Source organism: Cavia porcellus, unplaced genomic scaffold (genome assembly GCF_034190915.1).
Source record: "Cavia porcellus strain 051 isolate PalLab524CR breed Dunkin Hartley unplaced genomic scaffold, mCavPor4.1 scaffold_42, whole genome shotgun sequence".
Taxonomy (NCBI): Eukaryota; Metazoa; Chordata; class Mammalia; order Rodentia; family Caviidae; genus Cavia; species Cavia porcellus.
In genome coordinates this window covers 4,061,708-4,069,724 of record NW_026947525.1, presented here as the reverse complement: position 1 = coordinate 4,069,724, position 8,017 = coordinate 4,061,708, and positions in this window count along the sequence as shown.

Genomic DNA, 8,017 nt, shown 5'->3' with positions numbered 1-8,017 from the left:
AGCAACACCAATAAGCAAGCGTCTTGATTATCCAGCCTGTATATGTGAGCCATTGTCAAGGATTGCATTCTTGTGTACTGTCACAAGCCTGATCACATGCATTGTATTCTATGCTAAGTCTTGCTTATAGAAGTGTGTCATTGCATGCACATGCTAAATGGTGGGGACATGTCCTTACAGGTCCTCCAACCCTCTGGGGGTTGAAGCAATGTGAAGTAGTTACCCAATCCCTTCCACCCTCAAAGTTAAGCAATTGTGTAATTGATCCATCGGGTGGACTCATGCACACAAAGACTATGACATCAATAAAGGGAACAGCTTAAAACTACTAATGCCACCACAGTCCACCTTATATCCACCCAGAGCTAGGTGGGTCCCAAGGATTCCCAGCACTGCATGAGCATGTCCTGATGCAAGGCCTTGAGGGCGGAGAACTTCACATTCATTTCTTGCAAGGATTCTTGTTCCGGCCTCTTGGGATCAGGGATATAAATGCCACATTCTACATGTATGGGGGTGCAAGAACCTCCTTGTGCTGTGGTTAGCACATGTGGTTTTGCAAAACCACCTTTCTCATTTGAGAAGTTTCTTCCATGAGTAACATCAAAACAGGGAAAGTGAAGTTTAGGACTTAGGCCCTACATTGACAATGGTTTCAACCTGGAGCTCTCGGTCTATGATTTGGTCTCCAGATAAAACAACCATAGTGAAGTCACTGAGTATTCATCACACAAGGAGCAACTCTGTTCATGTTTTGAAGAGCACTCAGGAGCAGACACTATCTTTTAGGTCAAACACATTGGTATTGGTGAGGAAGTGCAGGAAGGAGATTCCCTCTGCCTTGCTAGTGGTACATTCATTACAAAAATCATTTTTGTAGTTAATTTCAGAGTAACGTATCTGACTATCTTAACAGCTTGTGCACCCAGTCCTTGCTATTTCAAAAAGAGAGTTTAAAAGATATGCACATCAACTTTGTTTCCAATAACTCAAAACTAGAATGGAAATATCAAGTAAGACCTGAATGAACAAACAAACTACAGGATGCCTTGCAATGAGAGTCTACTAAAACACTTTGGAAAACACTGTAGACTAATCTCAGAATGATTATGCTTGGTGAAAAAGCCAGAGAAGCCAAATGGTCTACAGTCATCACATACATTTGCAAGTATGACAACATACATGTGGTAGAAGGTGGGTCAGTCCTTGCTCATCTGACATGAGATAAACTTGATGCTCTTATTTGGTTCTCTTATTAATTTTGATCTCTATCAGGATCTAGGAGTCTTTGCTGGGGCTGCTACCATAACAGCTCTGTGAACCAAGCTAGAGACTCAGTGGAGAAACCAATGTGCAGAATCTGCTCTCAGGCTCTATCCCTTGGTTATAGGCAGGACTTAGGACTAAAGCCTGATGTGTGCCCTCTCTGTTTCCCTTTTCTGCTCCTCTTCCCAGGGTGTGGTGGGTGTTTGGGGAGGTGGCACAGAGTACAAGGCTGGGTTGGAAGAGGGCTGGGCTCATCTGTGGTAGAGGAAGTCACAGGTCTCTGTTTTTCATCTGCAGATAAAAACAACCCAGAAAACCACAAAACTATCAGGTGAGAAATGTTGCTCAAAAAAGAAGACACCATAGACACGGTATAATACAACCATGTACAACTTTTTAGAAGTATTTACATGTTAGCTGTTTGTACATTGGCTAGTTCTGCAGGAAAGGTAGGAAATCATGTACCACTCAGCTGCTCCACAGATATGAATGTTCATGCTGTTGATTTCCCCCATGAAAAATCCTTCAGTATAGAAATAGTGAGTACTGAAGATGAATACAAAGTTACTGAGATAATGGAGTTGACACAAGAGCAGAGACAATTTCTCTTCTCTTGCAAAGGAAGAGGACTCTAAGCTTGAGTCATTGGTGGAGCCAGACACCAGTGTCTCTGGTCATGTCTGCAGTCTTAACATCCCTACAATGAAGTGTCAAGGATGACTGAGCACTGTGGCAGCCATCTGCAAGGCAAATGCCTGGAGGTGAGGGGGAAGTAGGAGAGCTGTCTGGGGGATCTTGAACATGGGTTCTGGAGGGAACACTGCCCTGGCATCATGGCCCTGGAGGTGCGGGGTTGGGGAAGGCAAACTTGTGGCATAGAAAGTCTTTGCCAGGGCCAGCCACTGCACTCAGAGTCTCCATTGCAATCATGTGCTTCCAAAAACCAAAGATAGCATCAATCAGGGACCCCAAGATGCCAGGTTGGCCAGTAAGGCTGAAGGTCAGCCCTGTCTGACACATCTCTGCAAAGCATGTCCCTCTGGGGCTGAACCTGTAACAGGTCTCACTCATTGGGTTCTTCAGGTCTGTCAGCAAGGACATCACACAGAAGCACGGCAACACATTTGAAGCTTGGCTCAAACTAAATCTTTAGCTTCCCTTGAAGCAATGATTGAAAACACACAAGGCTGAGAACAGAGTTCTGCGTGTTGTATAAATAAACTGACCCTTGACAAGGCATGGAAATAATTCCCATAGGTGAGTCTGCTAGGAGGCAGTGGTATGAAATTACATGTGTACAGATTTCTTAACTGCAAAAGGAAAACTCCAAATAAAGGCTGTATACACATGACTTCCTGTTTGCATTGCACTGCAGCAACCTAGATTTACCAAGTTGCCTCACTAAACCCAGGGCAACACCCATCACCCAAATATGAGGATTCAGACACTCAGTTTCCTATCTATTGTGGCTGTTACCTGTCAATTTCGAGGTGTTTCTATCTGCACAAGCCATCTCCACCTCTCTTAGCTTATGGCTGCCAGGATGTGGGTTGGACTATGTGTTTACATAAAATTCCATCATGATTTCAGGATGGGTGGCAGCCTCTTGCCTACTGGAAATTCTTTTTCAAGTTTGGTCATAAGAAACCTTAGACAATGTGCTTCTCCAGTTGAGGGTAAATGAGATTGTTTGAAATAAATGCAGGAAGCTGATTTTGTCAGTGGCAGATTCTATTTCTATTGAAGCCCATATTTTGGGGGTAAACAGACATGAGTCAGGGTTTGCTTTAAGAGATGCTGGAAGGCACAGAAATGTCCCCAAGTTCAGTTTCTGCTTTGCTTCTCTCATTCTAGCAAGCTACAGAGTGGATTCTGAGTATTCACACTCATAGGGTTTGAACTACAGTACAAATCTGTAACAACTTCAGTTAAGTGGGAGTAAAAGGAGAAGAAAAGGTTTTTTTTTTTTTGCAAAATGCAGATCTAAATACATGCTTAATGAAACAGAGAAACAAAAAAGAAAGAAGTAAAAAGAAAAAGCAATGACAATGCTGTGTTTTATTCCAATACCACAGCCTCAGTCAGAAAGGAGATGAACAAAGTTTGCAGAGAGAAAGGGTCACTGTAGTCAGCAGACTTGGTCCTCAAAGGCTGAGGGTGTGCTCAGTGCACTATGTGAGCCCACTCTGGGAGGCATCTGGTGCCTGGTGGAGACTGAGGCCAGGACGCAGGCACAGAGGTTGAGGAGGCAGACTCTTTGCTGCATGCTGACAGCTGTGCCTTCCCAAGCCTGCAGGGCTGCAGCATGGATGCGGTGGGGGAGAGGGGTGTAAGGCAGGCAGTGCTGGGCTCCTGTGCATGCTGTGAACTCCATGCTGGGCCTGAAAGCAGGAAGATTCAGGTCATAGTCGCTGGAAAAATAGACTCTGAGGGGGCTGGGGATTTAGCTCAGTGGCGGGGATTTAGCTCAGTGGCATAAGCACCTGCCTTGCAAGCAGGCGGTCGTGAGTTTGATCCCTGGTACCGATAAAAATAAAAAAGACAAAAAATAGACTCTGAACAAAAAGGCTTGCTATTTTGTGGCAGTCACTGGCACAGAGGAGCATGGTTGCTCTGAGAGCAGTGAGAGCAGGGCCACCACAGCATGGAGGGCCTCCACATGGCCTGATATATTGAGGTTTTCAAAGTCATAAATGATGTGTTGGTTTTGTGACTAACAATACTCCTTGTTTTATATATCCATAAAGTCGTGTTTGAAGTTTCTCTACTGGGTATATATTTCATTATATATAAATGAGTATTGAATTATCCATTTTCACTCACCTGCTTAAGAAATTAGCCACTATTTATTCAACTGAGTTGAACAGAAGAGAAGTAATATTGACTGGAACAATGCAATGAACATGAAAAATTGAGGGGCTGGGAATTTAGCTCAGTGGCATGAGTGCCTGCCTGGCAAGAGCGAGGTCATAAATTCAAGTCCTGGTATGAAAAAAGAAAGAAAGAAAGAGAGAGAGAGAGAAGAGAGAGAGAGAGAGAGAGAGAGAGAGAGAGAGAGAGAGAGAGAGAGAGAGAGAAAGAAAGAAAGAAAGAAAGAAAGAAAGAAAGAAAGAAAGAAAGAAAGAAAGAAAGAAAGAAAAGAAATGACAAATGGAATAAAACACAAAGGCTTCCACCCCAGGATCACGGTCTGCCCTGAGGAGATCCTCTCTCCTGTCCTTGCCTGCTGTATGGGCCTGTGTCTCTTCACTGCTGGGTGAAGAGAGGGCCAGGCCACAAGCTCTCTGTCATTTCAAGTAAGACCGTGGACATGGCCTAGGCCACGGCCTTCTTTCAGAATTTTCAGTGGCTGTAATTTTATAATTGCATCAGCAGCTCTGCTGTGGTACATTCCTGCTTTCTAAATTTCACACCTTAATTGAATAAGAGGAGAATATGAGTGTCTGTAAATCTCATTATTTTTATAATGAAGCCTTAGACATTGAATTTCCAGGTTAAATGTATGCAGTTAAATTTCATAGTCACGGATTTCACACCTGAAGTCTCCACATAGAATTGGAGCCTGATAAGGAAAGCCTGGGGCTGCTCAGATCTGCATGGAGATCTGACATCATGGGAAGAAGGAACAGGCAGAGGTGCAGGACACCGTGGCACCTAACAGGGAACCATGGGCAAGAAAGGCCCAAATCCAGGCCTCCTGATTCATCAGGCAGCTTCTCAGCAAAGCAGCACATGCTGCACACTGGAAAGGAGAGGGATGGAATGGCTCTGCTGACAGAGCTCCTCCTTGTAGGCCTGAGGCCCCCTGTTTCACTGAGGCAAGCTCTGTACAAGAAGGTCAGCCTGTTACAGAGCCCATACTGACTGAATGTCTTCCACCTAGGTGCAGATCTCAACTTGCGCATGTGGACTCATCACAGCTGTGGAGCAGGAAAGGTGTTTACAGGGAGCAGGTCAGGAGATGGGGGCACTGCAGCCAGGTCAGGGCATGAAGCCTGAAATAAGAGGCTGCATCCTCAACCAGCCCGGTTCCTCCAGCAGTAACTACCACACGGTAAGAGTGTGCATTAAAAGATTAAATAACTTGGGGCTGGGAATTTGCTCAGGGGCATAAGTGCCTGTCTTGCTAGCAGGCAGTCATGAATTCGATCCCTGGTACCAATAAAAAGGAAAAGGACAAAAAAGAAAAAAAAAGATTAAATAACTGACAGGAGTTACTGACAGAAATATATACTGTAGGGATAGTTTGAAGATACAAACGTTAAAGTAAAATGAGGTGTGACCCTTAATGGGTGTGTGGTCTCCTTTTGTCACTGACCCACACCTAGTAGGAACAAATATATCAATCAATAGAGCAATAAGAAACACAGGAAATAGGCTGGCAATAAAACTGCTTAACGACAACAAGGAAAACCAGGATACAATAAAGGTCCCAGTGAATTTTGTCAAGTGAATAATAATAAGTACTAATCATTTTTCAATTTTTCTAACAAATTAAAGGGAAAAATCAACACAAATTTATTTTAGATGACAAAGTCACCCTGAGAATGATCAAGACAATAATGTATTAAAAATAAAATAAAAATAATACAAATGGTCAGTGTTCCTAATGAACATATGCAGAAACATTCAGGTATATATTCACCAGCTAAATTCACCAGGTCATGCAAAACTGAAGCAACATATCAGTGGTCCAAGAAAGGTCCCCATCTTAAAAAACATTCAGTGTAACTTGCCACATTCACAGAATGGGGCACAGCCAACCCTTCAATAGATTTGGAAAAGTAGCTTTGAGAAACTCCAAAGGTCACCATTCTTTCATGATAAGAACCATTCACACACCATGTGTAGGAGGAATGGACCTCAGCACAGCAAAGACCACACATGACAAGCTCATCTCTAACATCATGCTCAGAGGCTGACAAGCTGCAAGCTTTGCTTCTCGGGTCAAGAACGAGACAAGGCTTGCACACTTTTCAACACAGTGCTGAGATTCTACCTCTAGAACTTAAGAATAAGAAACCAAAGCCTTTCAAATAAGAAAGGAAGACATAATCCTGTGGACACATTCTTACATATAAAAAACAGAAAAGTCCACTGAAAACTTTTTAGCACTAATTAACAAATCACTTAAGTTGTGGGGTACAAGATCCACATGTCCTAATCAATTAATTTACATGTACTTCAAATAAACTGCAGCTCTAAATAGAAAGAATACCATTCAGTTCATAACTCATCAAAAAGAGTTAATATTTAGGTAAAATTTAACTAAACAAACCTACTGTTTAAAACTTGTAAAAATTGATGAAATGCATAAAATGGCACAAATTGAACAAAAGACACACTGTGATGCTAGATCGGAAGAATTAATGTTCATAATGTACACACTACCCAAAGTATCCAGTCATTTCATACCACTCCTATCAAAATATCAATGACATCTTTTAGAAATAGAAAAAACAATAAGAGAATTCAAATGGAAGTATAAACAATTATCTTATAGCCACGGAAAGGACATTAAAGGTAGAGGCATCAATGTATATTGTAAAGTGACAGCCATCAAAAGTCTCTTGTTCTGCAAGAACAGGACTGTAGATTAAAGACACCTATCCCAGGTACAAACAAAGTCACACAGTAACCAGGAATACTCTTTTCTTTCTCCTTTCCTTTCTTGCTTTCCCTTTTTCTTTTTCCAGTAATGTTTCGCTGTATCACTGTGGCCTGAACTGAACTCAGATCTGTTGCAAGCTTATCTGGAACTCCCAGAAATCCTGCTGCCTGAGTGGCCTGAATGTAGGCATTGCAGGATGTTCACCATTCCTTGCTCAGCCGATGAGTTTTTAACACCTCTATGATGAAAGCAGTCTGGTGGTGTCTTTTGTAATGCCAGCAGTCTGGAAGGCTGTGGCAGGAACATCACAAATTCAAGGACAGACTCAGCAATTTATCCACTGATCCAGAACTGGGCTCAAAATAAGAAGAGTTTTAAAAATGGAAGGTAATGGAGCTAACTGCAAAGCTCTGTATTCAATCCCTCAAAATTGAATGAAAAGCAAAAGCTTGAAAGGTAGAAATGAAGAGCAAATAATGTTTTACACTGACCTGGCCTTCTGGAGGGCAGTGTGTCCCAATTAGCTTTAACCTTCATACTTTTCTTGGGGTCTGATTTCAATCATCAAATTCCATGAGGAATCAGAGAAAAAGAGAATGTGCTTCAAGGACACCAAGCCTCAGTCCCAGTGCAGAAGGTATTTAGAATGATCTTCTATAGTGCATGCTTACCACAGTTAAAAATTAGAGAATCTGCCAACTGTGTTAATTGGATTTTCATTCCTATTCACTGTGAAAGAAACTGGAGGCTAGGAAGGTGGTAGATAGCTTAACTAGATCCACTCTTCCTACAAAGTGTCTAAAGAGCAAAGCTGAGTATTTTATTCAGTGAGTACACAACATCACTACCAATTGTCAACTCAGGATAATGTACACCTGTAATCCCAGCGCTCTGGGAGGGTGTGGAAGGATGGTAATGTTTAAGCCTAGCCTGGGAAACTTAGAAAATTAGTAAGACCATGTGTTAACATTTGTAAAAAAAATAACAAAAAACAAAAAACACAACCAATGCTACAAATCTATGAAAATACAGATCATTAAGAAACAGCAGAAATCATTGTGCATGGTGCATTAACCACAGTTATTGTTACTGCTCTTCCGCGAAATTTTATCTTTTTATACACTTAAAAAGAGTATCATT